The sequence below is a fragment of the Trachypithecus francoisi genome, unplaced genomic scaffold (genome assembly GCF_009764315.1).
Source record: "Trachypithecus francoisi isolate TF-2019V2 unplaced genomic scaffold, Tfra_2.0 Lachesis_group20, whole genome shotgun sequence".
NCBI lineage: Eukaryota > Metazoa > Chordata > Mammalia > Primates > Cercopithecidae > Trachypithecus > Trachypithecus francoisi.
In genome coordinates this window covers 5,767,511-5,782,268 of record NW_022681466.1, presented here as the reverse complement: position 1 = coordinate 5,782,268, position 14,758 = coordinate 5,767,511, and the positions used below count along the sequence as shown (strand labels likewise).

Here is a 14,758-nt window from a genome sequence, read left to right as displayed (position 1 = left end):
CCCTGTCACCAGGTTGGAGTGCAGTGGCGCGATCTGGGCTCACTGCAACCTCCGCCTCCCGGGTTCAAGTGATTCTCCTGCCTCAGCCTCCCAAGTATCTGGGACTACAGACAAGCACCACCATGCCCAGCTAATTTTTGTATTTTTAGTAGAGATGGAGTTTCACCATGTTAGCCAGGATGGGCTCGATCTCTTGACCTCATGATCTGCTTGCCTCGGCCTTCCAAAGTACTGGGATTACAGTCATGAGCCACCACGCCTGGCCTCACCTTTTAAACTGTTTTTTAAAAGTAAGTAACATGTTTGCCTAGTTCAAAACAATATTTTTGAATTTGTATTGCTTTTAGAGATGAGGGTCTCACTGTGTTGCCTAGGCTGGAATGCAGTGGCTATTCATAGACCCCATCATGGCTCACTGCAGCCTTGAACTCCAGGCCTCAAGTGATTCTTCCGCTTCAGCCTTCCAAGTAGCTGGGACTACAGGCATGTGCCACCTGGCCCAGCTAACATATTTCAAAATGCTCAAGTTACAAAAAGGTATATGCTTGCCTCTGTAAAGCCAATGAAATCAATTTTGGGGGTATCCATCCAGAGATATTCCTTAGCACACACATTAGACTGGCATAGACATTGCTTCTCTGTTACCCTCCTTTACCCAAACGAGAACGTGCCATTTCATCCATTCATCAAGAATTGATACCAGCCAGCCCCACAGCCTGTTCTGCTCCTTGATTTCTTTTGTTTTGTTTTTCCTCTTTCCAATGTATCTAGGACACGGTTCCATATTCGTCCATCAATGGTTCCAGTTATCTCTTCTGCCTACTGTGACCCATTGCATGGGAACACTGCAAGTGTGGAACCAGTCACCTATGTAGGGACCTCCAATTCTTTGTCATTACTACAAATAATGCTGCCTGGGTCATGTCATAAATGTGCACGCATAGCTGGGTGTTCCATTTCTACAAGTAGAATTGCTGGGTCAAAGAATTTATGCATTTAGTAGATAGATATTGCCAACTTGTCTTCCGAGGAGACTGTATCATTTTACAGCCTGCTAGCAAAGCGGGGTAGTGGCTTCGCCTTCTTGCCAAGCGAGTGTGTCCCAAAAGCTTGCATTTCCGCCAATCTGCTCGGTGGAAAATGGGGCCTGGATATAGTTTTCATTTGCACTTTTCTCCTGCTAAGTGAGGTTGAGCGTCTTTTCAGCGTCCAGCCCTATGGCTGGCTCCAGGTCCTCTCCGTACACAGCCTTATGATTGGCTCTGCAAGATCCAGGACTGGATTTGTGTTTCTATCTTCCGGCTTCTCGCTGAGTCACTCCCAAGAAGGAAAGGGCAGCAGGCTCAGGTTATTTCTGCCCGGGCCATCTGAGCTGCCAGTCCTGGGAAGACCTTGGCCTCCTGCACTCCCTGTGGGCGCCCAGCACCTGTGCGCTGCACCTGTCAAACCCAGGCTTCCTGGTCCCCCTGGGAGGGATAGGGGCTGGCAGATAGGGATTAGGCCAGACATCTTTGTAAACCAGGCATCAGAGGACCCAGCTAGACTGGAAGAAGGAAGATTTGGAAGAAACCAACGAGCAAAGCCCTAAGCTCTAAGTGACAAAATGAGAGGAATGAGGCTGAATGGAGGGAAGAGATTTAAGTTGTTGAGAGGAATTTGGGCAGAGAGGGTGGTGAGCCACCGCCGAGGGATGGTAAACTTGGGAAAAGCTGTCACGGAAGTCACGTGAGACGCACTGTGTAGCTTCTACCCTGGCTCCGTGGCTCATCATCACTTCAGGGTTAGTGCTAAGAGCTGCCTAGGGTGGGAAGTAGAGACAGCCTCTTGCCTGTGCACGGAGAATTCAGACCACGCATGCAACCAGCCAGAGGCCTGGAGAAGCTCCTCTCTCCACAGGGACCCTCTCTAAGCAGGGTCTGGGCGTCTGCAGGGTAGCTATGGTCAGGTGGTTGTAATTTAAGCTCAGGGCCGCCCTGTACGTCTGGCTGAGTCTTGCTCACGGAAGGTCGAGAGAAGCCAGGAGAAGCCGGTGGCTGGATTCCTGGGCCCCTGGGGAGTCTGCAGCCTGTTATTTCCTGACACAAACAAAAAGTAAATTTGCACTGGAAATTGCTGAGGCAGAGTCATCCTGGAGCTCCTTGAAGGATGGGGACTTGCAATTTTCTAACCTCCAAGGCCTCTGACCCCTGGCAGCTGGGCTTTTCCATCTGTGAGCTTCAGTGGAGACCCTCAGGCCTAGTCTAGGCTCAACCACCATCCACAGTCAGAGCTCTCCTGCCTGCTCTGCTGGGGCCAGCAATCCCAAGCCAGACTACAGAAGCGGACAGGGAGAGAGGTTTGCGGTATCTGGGACCCCATTTCAGTTCCATCCAGGTGACCCACGCTGCTGTGTTGGAGGGAAGATGAGCCACCACTGATCTTTACCCTAGTCCTGACCAGAGACTGACGCTGCTGCGGCAGGTGGCATCCTGCGTGGCGGGCAGGCAGGGTGGGGCCACCTTCCTGAAGCCAGCTTCTCAGAGTCTCTCAATGCCACATTACCAAGCAGAGTTTGGAAGAACTGTAGCTAGGGATGCTCTCCTTCCCCCAGCTCTTCAGCCTCTCTGGGGGAAAAACACAAAAAGTTGAGGTTGTCCCTGGGGCCACCACAAAATGCTTAATTGCTTTCTGAGAGAATTGTCACCTCTTTCTGCTTTCCTCCACCTCTCTATTGCCCTTCTCCACCTCTACCCCACCACTGGAGGCTCTTGCTAGGGGAGCTGGGACTGAAGACATGAGCTCCCTGACTGTGTCCCAAGGGAACCTGGAGCATGTACTGACTCACAGCCCGCTTCTGCGACTGCGAGTCATATTACTTCCCATATTGCTGCACCACCCTTTTTTTTTTTTTTTTTTGAAATGGAGTCTTGCTCTGTCGCCCAGGCTGGAGTGCAGTGGCTGGATCTCAGCTCACTGCAAGCTCTGCCTCCCGGGTTTACGCCATTCTCCTGCCTCAGCCTCCTGAGTAGCTGGGACTACAGGCGCCCGCCACCTCGCCCAGCTAGTTTTTTGTATTTTTTAATAGAGACGGGGTTTCACCGTGTTAGCCAAGGTGGTCTCGATCTCCTGACCTCGTGATCCGCCCGTCTCGGCCTCCCAAAGTGCTGGGATTACAGGCTTGAGCCACCGCACACGGCCGCTGCACCACCTTTGCTGAAAAAAAAAGAACCCTATGTTTTGGGGGAATAAATGTGCTTTTTGCTGTGAGCCAGGCACTATTTGACAGCAGATGGATGATGGCCCAGGCCAGCTGAGTCAGCCAGACTTTGGAGCAAGCAGTGTGAACCAAGACAGGGATGGGAGCCAGCTAAGGAAAGTGAGGTACAGGGATATTTGAAGGTTTTCATCCTGGGAGTTTAGTCAGCACCTTGTGCAACTTGATTTACACTGGGGGCCAAAGAGGGATGTGTATTATGAAGCGTAGGCTAAAAAGCAGTCACAAATAGACTACCAAATGTATAATAGCTCAAATACCTTAGGAATTTATTTCTTACTCACGTAACAGACCAGGACGAGCGTTCCTGATTAGACAGTGTGGCTTTCTTCCATGTGGTGATTCAGGGACCCAGGCTCTTCCATCTCAGGGCTCTGCCCTTTTCCAGGGTCTCGTTGGTACCTATATCCAGCTGGCAAAGAGGGGGGAAATGATAGAAGAAGCACACGTGCTTTTGATGCCTTGGCTCAGAGGGGCTGCACAGCTTTTCTGCTCACATTCTACTGGTAGGAATTTGTCATGTGGAGACACCCAGTTGCAAAGGCAGCTGGGAAATGTAGTCTCTGTTGTTAGTGACAATGCTGTGCTATGAAAGGGGCATGGAGATTTTGGTAGCCAGCTAACCATCTCTGCCACACGTCCCAAATCAAGCCATTTAGGTCACAAGACCGGGAGAGAGAGCAAACTCATTTTGAGTTTTTGTTTTTGAGACAGGGTCTCACTCTGTCACCCAGGCAGGAGTGCAGTGGCATGATGATAGTGCACTGTGGGCTTGGCTTTCTGGGCTCAAGGAATCCTCCCACCTCACCGTCCCAAGTGGCTGGGACCACAGGTGTGTACCACCATGTCCAGCTAATTTTTTTGTATTTTTTGTAGAGATGGGGTTTCACTATGCTGCCCAGGCTGGTCTGAAATTTCTGGATTCAAGGAATCTGCCCACCTTGGCCTCCCAGAGTGCTGATATTACAGGTGTGAGCCACTGCGCCTGGCCTTTTTTTTTTTTTTTTTTTTTTTGAGACAGGGTCTTGCTCTGTGTCCAAGCTGGAGTACATTGGTGCAATCATAGTGCACGGTAGCCTCAACTTCCTGGACTCAAGCAATCCTTCCACCTCAGCCTCCCAAGAGCTGGGACTACAGGTGCAAGCCACCAGGACCAGCTAATTTATTTTTATATTTTGTAGAGACAGAGTCTCCCTATGTTGCCCAGGTTGGTCTCAAACTCCAAGGCTCAAGCTATCTACCCGCCTTGGCATCCCAAAATGCTGGGATTACACGCATGAGCCACCGCGCCTGGCCATTCTGGGTCTTTAATTAGGGAGTCCTGAGGCCGGGCGCGGTGGCTCAAGCCTGTAATCCTAGCACTTTGGGAGGCCGAGACGGGCGGATCACGAGGTCAGGAGATCGAGACCATCCTGACTAACACGGTGAAACCCCGTCTCTACTAAAAACTACAAAAAACTAGCCGGGCGAGGTGGCGGCGCCTGTAGTCCCAGCTACTCGGGAGGCTGAGGCAGGAGAATGGCGTGAACCCGGGAGGCGGAGCTTGCAGTGAGCTGAGATCCGGCCACAGCACTCCAGCCTGGGTGACAGCGCGAGACTCCGTCTCAAAAAAAAAAAAAAAAAAAAAAAAAAATTAGGGAGTCCTGCCTGAGTAACTTGCTAGAAAGGATTTTGCTTTTGCCAAGGATTGAAAGATCCAACAGCATCAGAACTGGGCAGAAATACAAGGGCAAATTAACAGAGAAGAAAACTGATAAGAAACCTGGATAATGATAATAAGAAGCTGTGCGATTCCCCTGCAATTGGTTTATCTGTACATAGTTCGTGCCCAAACTTCCCAGCCTGAGCATAGAAGCTTGGGCCTCTGGCAGAAGCTGTGCGAACAAAGACGTGGATGGTTCTTTGTGGAGGAGGGGCACAGCCAGAGTGCAGGGTGAGGCTGCAACTTCAAGGCTGTGGGAGAAATCAGAAGGCCTCCTATGCCTCCTCCCCTGGGATCAACATCCATGCCCTGGAACCTTCACTGTGCAGGCACCTGTATTAGGTATTATTTCTGCATAACAAATTGCCACAAATTTAGCAGTCATTTATTTGCTCACGGTTCTGTAGGTTAGACATCTGGGGCAGGCTTCACTGGGTCTCTGCTTAGGATGTCGGGAAGCCAAAATCAAGGTGTTGGTCAGCCTGGGCTCTCATCCAGAGGCTCTAGGGAGGCATCGACTTCCAGGTTCACTTAAGTTGTTGACAGAACCCACTTCCTTGTGGTTGCAGGACTGAGGTTCCTGTTTTCTTGCTGGCTGTTGGCTGGGGGTATCTCTGAGCTCCTAGGGACTTTCACAAGTCCTTTCCATGTAATGCTTCCTGCATTTTTTTTTTTTTTTTTTTTTTTTTTTTTTCTCTTGAGACGGAGTCTCGCTCTGTCACCCGGGCTGGAGTGCAGTGGCCAGATCTCAGCTCACTGCAAGCTCCGCCTCCCAGGTTTACGCCATTCTCCTGCCTCAGCCTCCCGAGTAGCTGGGACTACAGACGCCCGCCACCTCGCCCGGCTAGCTTTTTGTATTTTTTAGTAGAGACGAGGTTTCACCGTGTTAGCCAGGATGGTCTCGATCTCCTGACCTCGTGATCCACCCGTTTCGGCCTCCCAAAGTGCTGGGATTACAGGCTTGAGCCACCGCGCCCGGCCTGCTTCCTGCATCTTTAAAGCCAGTAAACGTGCATCCAATTCTTCTTGTGCTTAGAATCTCTCTGACTTCCCTTCTGCTATTGGAGAAACTCTCTGCTTTTAATAAGCTCGTGGGATTAGATCCAGTCCACTCAGATAACTGACCTACTTGGAGATCAACTGATTGGTAATGTTAATTACACTGCAGATCCCTTCTGCCATATAATATAATATCATCAAGGGAGTAACACACCCAGGCACAGAGATCATGAAGCTGTCTAAGAATTCTGATTCCCACAGTGCCTGAAGCTGTGGGTCTGGGACCCAGAATGGCCTACATTGAAGCTAAAAAGACTTTTGCTTTCTGGCCAAAGAGTTGCCCCACTTGGTTGCACACAACTGTGGTGGGGTGATCGCTGGGCCTGGTCCCAGCTCTTCCCATACACACAGGAGATCTAGAGAGAGAGAGGAAATGGCCTCTCCCCCTGCAAGCTCCTTTCTCTTGTCAAAAGACAAAATTACAAAAATGTAAAGATCTTAATTGGCTTTTACTTGGATTCTAGAATTGGGCAACACCTCACCTTATACAATAGAATGAGTATTCGGATTGAGCTGAGCAGTAGAGGTTGGCTTTGAAAGCAGAAACAGAACAAACATCAGATTTCAAATTTATTTTCCTTGTAAGATTAAAGCAGAGGGGACCTCCTTACCACGCCAGCTAAAACTGGCCTGTTTGGGGATCTGGTTATTATCCCTCCCTCTCCTGATCACTTGGAATGTCAGATAAACAACGTAGTGTCAACTGGGTGACGCGGAACTTCAGCATGAGTGACTCCATTTCGGTTTGGTCTGCTGGGCCTCGTGCAGGGGCTCAGCCCAAGCCAGTGGCTTCCTGTACATTTCATTGAACACCCTCAGAGCCTCATGGAGACTGCACATCCTGACGGGAGGCTCAAGACTGTGCGGAGCACTCTGAACTCAAAAGAAATACAGCCTGGTGGCCAGTGCGGCGGCTCATGCCTGGAATTCCAGTACTTTGGGAGCCCAGGAGTTCGAGGCCAGCCTGGGCAACATAGTGAGACCTGCAGCTGCTACCAAAATTTAAAAACTAACCAGGTGTGGTGGCGTGTGCCTGGAGTCCCAGCTATTCAGGAGGCTGAGGTGGGAGGTTGAGGCTGCAGTGAGCTGTGGTCGTGTCACTGCACTCCGTCCAGCCTGGGTGACAAAGTGAGACCCTAGCTCAAAAAATAAAAATAAGAAAAAGAAAGAAAGGAAGAGAAAGAAAGAAAGGAAAGGAAAGAAGAAAATAAGGAGGGGAGAGAGAAAGGAAGGAAGGAAAGAGAGAAAGGAAAGAAAGAAAGAGGAAGGAAGGAAGAAAGAAGGAAAAAGAAAAATAGAAAGAGAGACCGAAAGAAAGGGAGAAGGAAAGAAGGAGAAAAAAGAAAGAAAGGAAGAGAGAGAAAGAAGAAAGAAAGAGAGAAAGAAAGGAAGAGAGAAAGAAAGAAGAAAGAAAAGAAAAAAGAAAGGGAAGAAGGGAAGGAAAAAGAAAAAGAAGGGAAGGAAGGAAAGAAGGAAGGAAGAAAGAGAGACAGAAAGGGAGGAAGGAGGTAAGGAAGGGGGAGGGAGAGAGAAAGAGAAAGGAAGGAAGGAAGGAAGAAAGGAAGGAAGGAAGGAAAGAAGGAAGGAAGGCAGGCAGGCAGGCAGCCTGCCTGGTCCCACTACCAGGGATCTCACCCACTAAAGGCCCCAACCTGCCTCCCTGATACTCCCCCACTCTCAAACTCTGGTCTCATGCCCTGAAGAGAACCTCAGAGTTTTCTAATCTCCCACCTGCTTGCCTCCCCACTCCCCCTACACCCCCTCTTAGGGAAGGGCAGGCCTGGGCACAGTGACTTCAGGACTTGGCTCTTTCTGGGCATTCCCTGGCCCACCTCCTGGCCACCCAGATGGTGTTCAACCCAGAGAGGCAGCTCCTGGCCTGTGCCCTGCAGATAGCCTGATATTGGGCAGGGTAGGGCAGGGGAAAGAGGAGGGGGAGGACCCTGCTCACGGGGCATCCCACAATCATTTCTCAACCCGGCCCCTTGCCTGGCTGTGGGCACCCAGATTCCTTGAGAGTCTGCCCTTAACATACTTCCAGGGCTTTGCTTAACGTGCTTCTAGCTCCCTTCAATGCTATTATTTGTAGCAAGGCCATGCGGGAGCCTCCTCTCCCCTCACCCAGACCCCTCTCCCCTACAGTTACACAAGAATGTAGGGCACCTGCAGCAAAACCCACCAAAAGCGTTTTCTTAGCTGCAGGGCCTCGCCCTGGGGCCCCACTGAGCAGAACAACCCTTTGAGCAGCTACCTTATTCCGGCTCATGAGCTGATGTCTGAGACTCAACCTTGGACTTCCGCTTCCTTGTCAAATTTCAGGTCCTGGAAGATTTGAAAAGGGGCCTCCTCTCTGCAGTTAAACAACTTAATTCGAAACTCCCATGCAAAGTCATCTGCCTGGTCTTGTGGCCCTTCCTTCCCTCTGGGATAGCAAGAGGCATGGCAGGATTGTCTGCAGAACAAGGGGTGTGGGTGGTCAGAGAGCCCGGGGAGCCAAGATTCCGTGGGGCCCGGAAACTGCAGTGGCAGCTGGACAGGACAGGATTTAGCACAGCAAGGGCAGTGAGACTGGTGTGGCTGGATGTGTCTGCCCTTTCAAAACCAAAAGGAAGGTATCCGATTGACCAGAGGAGATAAGCCTGGAGGAGAGAGGCTGGGAACTGCTGCTGGAACCTCAGAGAGGTAACAGAGGCTTCTGAACCAGGCTCCCTCTCCTCCCAGTAAGGACCATAAGCCACTGTAGATTCTAGGATGAAACCAAGAGTACCTTTTGCCAAATTCGAGTTGTTACCAACCAAGCAGCTCTGTCAGGGAAGCATTTTGTCTTGCAACTCCTTTGTTTCTGCATTTTTTCATCCTGTCTCCTCTAAACCTCTGATTTCTAAACCACTAAGGCGCTCCTTTCTCCCAGGGACTCCATCTTCACATCTTCAAACCCCTACTGTTGACCGGGCGCGGTGCCTCATGCCTGTAATCCCAGCACTTTGGGAGGCCGAGGCGGGTGGATCACGAGGTCGGGCGTTTGAAACCAGCCTGGTCAACATAGTGAAACCCCATCTCTACTAAAAATACAAAAAAATCAGCCGGGGTGGTGGCAGGTGCCTGTAATTCCAGCTACTTGGGAGGCTGAGGCAGTAGAATCGCTTGAACCTGGGAAGAGGAGGTTGCAGTGAGCCGAGATCGCGCCATTGCACTCCAGCCCAGCTGACAGTGCGAGATTCCGTTTCAAAAACAAAACAAAACAGAAAAACCCTACTGTTTTCGTCTCTCCTTCTGCTCCTGCCTAGCCCATGTTGCATTCCCTTCTCTTTAGCTTTCAGGGCCCAAGCCTTCTGCTAGACCCCTTTCTGGAGAAAAGAAGGACAAGAGGAGGCTGAGGACCTGAAGCTGAGACACCTGCAGGCTGGATGCGGAGACCCTTGTGTTACCATCTCCCGCAGCAGCAGCATAGTCAGAAGGGCCACCTACTGAGGTGGGGGCAGCGAGGGGCCACCTCCCCTCCCTGACTCATGCTCCTCCTGTGTGATATTTTGTGGTTGGTGGGATGGTCCCGGGCTCTGGGACTGAAGTCTTTATTGGGTTGTGACCACACCCCTTGTGGATGGCCTGGGGATTTTCAGCCCAAAGCCGCCAAGCCCTTGGAAAAATCAACAGCCACACCTGTTTCTCACAGATAGTCTTTTTTTCTTTGTAGGTGTGGCTCTTCCATCTTGAGGTCGCAGAGGAACTGAGGCACAGGGAGAGTGACCCGGATGCCGCAGGGATCACCAGCCAGCCCGCTCACATGGCAGCCACTTTTCAGGAGTGATTTCTTTGGCTTCTTTCCTTTCATAGGCCCAAGAAACCACTCACACTCACCTGACCAGCCGGAACCCAGGGGAGCCGGCCTTAATCCTGGCCTCCCTGGGGCTCAAAAGAATCTGGATCACAATAGGTAGGGTTAGATTACTTGGGCCAGCACCTCACTTCACAGATGTAGAAACTGGGGCTTAGGGAGGGGCCTAGGGCCATGAGGCCAGTCCAGGACATGGTGGCACAGGCAGCCTGGACACCTGGACCCCAGGTCCACAGGACCTCCCAGTCACTGTTGTTTCCTTGGGGTACCGTTTTTCTTTCTTTCTTTTTTTTTTTTTTGAGATGGAGTCTCGCTCTGTCGCCCAGGCTGGAGTGCAGTGGCCGGATCTCAGCTCACCGCAAGCTCCGCCTCTGAGGTTTACGCCATTTTCCTGCCTCAGCCTCTGGAGTAGCTGGGACTACAGGCGCCCGCCACCACGCCCAGCTAATTTTTTTTTTTTGCATTTTAGTAGAGACGGGGGGTTTCACCGTGTTAGCCAGGATGGTCTTGATCTCCTGACCTCGTGATCCACCCGTCTCGGCCTCCCAAAGTGCTGGGATTATAGGCATGAGCCACCGCGCCCGGCCAGGGTACCATTTTTCTTCCACCTCAAATGCCTTTCACTGTGTAGCCCTACAATATGGTCAAGGAAGTAACTCTGGGGACAGGGATGGAGTCCATGGAGCCGGCTTAGAATTCTGCCTTCCGTAGTGCCTGAGGCTCCTGACCCTCCCCACCTGGTTGGATCCCCAGGCAGCTCCGGGAGGAAGTGCCCTCCCCCTCTATTGACTGCCCCTCCTCTCAGTGAGACCTGACAGCTGTCCCCAATATATTAATTATAACAATGTAACACCGTGGGGTGCACACTCTCTTGACTCTCACCCTTCCGAACTCCAGGTCCCTCCTGGCCAAGCTGACCCAGACCCACAAGTCTCTCAGCCGGTAGTTCCAGGCTCCAACCAAGGACCTGTGATTCTCGCAGGACGCCAGAGAAGTGGGTGGCCAAGAGAAAGAACCCGGCGGGGTTGTTCTCGTTACGCCTCCTCAGCCAAGACCCCTCCCTCTCTTCTGGCCTTCCTCTCTGGTTTCCTCACTGACGTCATAAAAATTTGTATTCATTCATTTAATAAATACTTATTGAGAACATGCTCAAAGTACTGGGGTAATTAAGAGTGGGAGACGGGGGAAAATGAGTCAGCTGTGAACTTTGCCTGTAGAAGACTGAGCATATAAATGCTCAGAACCAGCAGATTCCTGTCCAGGTTCCGAAACTTACTAGTTCTGTGACCTTAGCTACGTCAGCTCACTTTTCTGATTCCCAGTTTACTTGTCTGAAAAACTAGGATGGTACTCACAGACTGTTGGTGAGAGACTGACTCCACAAATGGCCAGTGGCCAGACCAGACATAAAAATAGATCTCTGACCCACAGTCTGCAACAACCGGCCCAGGAAGCCCTGCCATCCTCTACAACCGCCGGCCCAGGAAGCAGCCTGCTATCTGCTGGCTACAAGTCATACTTGCGGAAGTCAGGCCACCAGCCCTAATGACTGGTCCAAGAAGTCAACCAATTGACTCCACTTGGCCAGGACTTGATTTGTAATTGACAGTTTCCCTATTTCTCATCCCCACTTGCAATTTGTCCCCATTTCCAAGAAAAAGTCAAATATGGGCTGGAGGCAGGGGCTCACACCTATGATCCCAGCACTTTGGGAAGCTAATGCGGGTAGATCTCTTGAGCCCAAGAATTTGAGACCAGCCTGAGCAACACAGTGAGACCCCATCTCTACAAAAAATATAAAAATTAGGCGTGATGATACACACCTGTAGTCCCAGCTACCTGGGAGGCTGAAGTGGGAGGATTGCTTAAGCCCACGAAGTCGAGGCTGCAGTGAGCCCAGATGGCACCACTGTACTCCAGCCTGAGCAACAGAGTGAGACGCTGTCACAAAAAAAAAAGTAAAGCCAAATATGTCCCTCTAACCAATCCCATAGGATGCCCTGTCATCTTCTAGTGAGCTGCTTCCAGTTTCCTAGGCCCACAGCTTCCATCAGGGTAAACCTGAAGCTTCCCTTTCCTTTCCCCCTCCCCTCCCCTCCCCACCTTTCCCCTCCCCCTCCCTCTCCTTCCCCTTCCCTCCTTCCTTCCTTCTTTCCTTCTTTCCTTCTTTCTTTTTTTCTCTCTCTCTCTTTCTTTCTTTTTTTCTTTCCTTTCTTCTCTCTCTCTTTCTTTTTTCTTTCTTCTCCTTTTTTTTTTTTTTTTTCAGGGTCTCATTCTCACCCAGGCTGGAGTTCAGAGGCACAATCACAGCTCACTGCATCCTTGAACTCCCGGCTCAGGTGATCCTCCCACCTCAAGCCTCCCAAGTAGGTAGGACTACAAGTGCATGCCACCACACTCGGCTAATTTTTTGTATTTTTTGTAGGGATGGGTTTTTGCCATGTTGCCCAGGCTAGTCTTGAACTCTTAGGCTCAAGTGAGCCCCCTGCCTCGGCCTCCCAAAGTGCTGGGATAACAGGTGGGGAGCCCCCATGCCTGGCTGAGTTACACAAAAACAAACAAAAAAACCTTACCTTCCTTTTGTTCCCAAACAGACAGCTGTCATTTCACATGCTTACTTTATCTTATGTAAAACACAGATTTATTAAGCACACCTCTTTTCATGTGTAAAATGTGGATTCACTGAGTACTAATCAAAGCCTCACAAGAATATAACCACTTCCCTCATTGCCTGCTCGCCCTCCCTTCTCCTTTCTTCCTTCCCCTCCTGCCTGCTCGCCCTCCTTTTTTCCTTTCTTCCTTCCCGTCCGGCCTGCTCTTCCCTCTTTAAATTTATTTTATTTATTTATTTATTTATTTATTTATTTATTTATTTGAGACAGAGTCTTGCTCTTGTCGCCCAGGCTGGAGTGCAGCAGCATGATCTCGGCTCACTGCAACCTCTGCCTACTGGGTTCAAGCGATTCTCCTGCCTCAGCCTCCCAGGTAGCTGGGATTACAGGTACCCGCCACCACACCCAAGTAGTTTTTGTATTTTTATTAGAGACAGGGTTTCACCATGTTGGCCAGGCTGGTCTTCGACTTCAGGTGATCCTCCCATTTCCGCCTCCCAACGTGCTGGGATTGTAGGTGTGAGCCATCACGCCCGGTCCCCTCTTTAAATGTTGAAGTCCTCAAAACTCTTTGGAAAAAGCACAGGCCACAGATCCTACTGCTACTTGTGTTTCTCTTTCTCTGGTGCCTCCTCGACCTTGGCAAATAATCCTCTAAATCAATCGAGTTCTGTCGCAGACACTTTTTGGCTTACACCACCCGAAAGCTTCCCTACCTCACCTGCCTTTGAGTCCCTCTCAAACACAGGTGGCGGTGGCTGCCCCTTGTTATACAGCAAGCCCTGAATACGGCCTTTGCACCTTCTCATTCATGTTCTCTGTTCATTTCTATGTCGGAGTAGAGGAGTGAGGGAGTGTGGAAGAGCTGGTGAGTCCAGAACTCCAGAAATGTGAGGTGGGAAGCCCGTGGGCAGGAGAGCGGCTGGAGCCTCCACATCACCGTGGGAGCTTCCTCCAGGCCACTGACCTGAGCTCTGGCGTGGACACTGGTTTGGGGCAGCCTCCTCACATGCAGCCATGTGAGCCCTGTAAGCACAGGCCCCTGCGCCCCTTGGCATCAGAAGTGGGGCAAAGGGAGTCTGGGCACAGTGGCTCATGCTTGTAATTCTAGCACTTTGAGAGGCCGAGATGGGCAGATCACTTGAGGTCAGGAGTTCGAGACCAGTCTGGCCAACATGGCAAAACCCTGTCTCTATTAAAAACAGAAAAAATTAGCCAGGCGTGGTGGTGGGCACCTGTAGTCCCAGCTACACAGGAGGCTGAGGCAGGAGAATCACTTGAACCCAGGAGATGGAGTTTGCAGGGAGGCGAGATTGCACCACAGCACTCCAGCTTGTGCCATAGAGTGAGACTCAGTCTCAAATAAATAATAAATAAATAAATAGGCCGGGTGCAGTGGCTCACGCCTGTAATCCCAGCACTTTGGGAGGCCAAGGTGTGAGGATCACAAGAGGTCAGGAGTTCGAGATGAGCCTGGTCAACATGGTGAAACCCTGTCTCTACTAAAAATACAAAAATTAGTTGGACGTGGTGGTGGGCACTGTAGTCCCAGCTACACAGGAGCCTGAGACAGGAGAATCGCTTGAACCCAGGAAGCAGAGGTTGTAATGAGCTGAGACTGTGCCATTGCACTCCAGCCTGAGAAACAGAACAAGACTCTGTCAAAAAGAAAGAAAGAAAGAGGGCCGGGCGCGGTGGCTCAAGCCTGTAATCCCAGCACTTTGGGAGGCCGAGACGGGCGGATCACGAGGTCAGGAGATCGAGACCATCCTGGCTAACAGGGTGAAACCCCGTCTCTACTAAAAATACAAAAAACTAGCCGGGCGAGGTGGCGGGCGCCTGTAGTCCCAGCTACTCCGGAGGCTGAGGCAGGAGAATGGCGTAAAACCCGGGAGGCGGAGCTTGCAGTGAGCTGAGATCCGGCCACTGCACTCCAGCCCGGGCGAAAGAGCAAGACTCCGTCTCAAAAAAAAAAAAAAAAAAAAAAAAAAAAAGAAGAAAGAAAGAAAGAAAGGGGGCGGGGAGGGAGGGAGGGAGGGAGGGAGGGAGGAAGGAGGGAGGGAGGGAGGGAGGAAGGAGGGAGGGAGGGAGGGAGGAAGGAGGGAGGGAGGGAGGAGGAGGGAGGGAGGGAGGAAGGAGGAGGGAGGGAGGGAGGAAGGAGGGAGGGAGGGAGGGAGGGGGGAGGGAGGAGGAAGGAGGGAGGGAGGAAGGAGGGAGGGAGGGAGGGAGGGAGGAAGGAGGGAGGGAGGAAGGAGGGAGGGAGGAAGGAAGGAGGGAGGGAGGAAGGAAGGAGGGAG

General features: G+C 51.3%; 1 protein-coding gene and 1 long non-coding RNA gene across 10 annotated transcripts in view; one reads left to right on the top strand and one right to left on the bottom strand.

The window, feature by feature from the left end:
• LOC117066632 (filamin-binding LIM protein 1-like) overlaps positions 1–14,758 on the top strand; it is a 52,078-nt gene that overhangs the window by 33,794 nt on the left and 3,526 nt on the right. For 4 of the 8 annotated variants that reach the window (XR_004430425.1, XR_004430422.1, XR_004430421.1 and 1 more), the window contains 3 exons: positions 9,328–9,486; positions 9,709–9,948; positions 10,747–11,391. The exons of 2 other annotated variants lie outside the window; for them this stretch is intronic. The gene's annotated coding sequence lies outside the window, so the exon portion shown is untranslated. Of the gene's footprint in view, positions 1–9,327; positions 9,487–9,708; positions 9,949–10,746; positions 11,392–14,758 lie in introns of those variants that run through there. 2 more of the 8 variants (XR_004430424.1, XR_004430420.1) reach the window with 1 other exon arrangement.
• LOC117066635 lies at positions 404–5,570 on the bottom strand. Of its 2 annotated transcripts, none has more exons than XR_004430429.1 (3): positions 5,016–5,570; positions 3,538–3,665; positions 404–2,603 (listed from the first exon to the last, which is right to left on the bottom strand). It is a non-coding gene; the product is annotated as an uncharacterized LOC117066635 (long non-coding RNA). The 2 variants fall into 2 exon arrangements; XR_004430430.1 differs by having other exon boundaries at positions 5,353–5,560.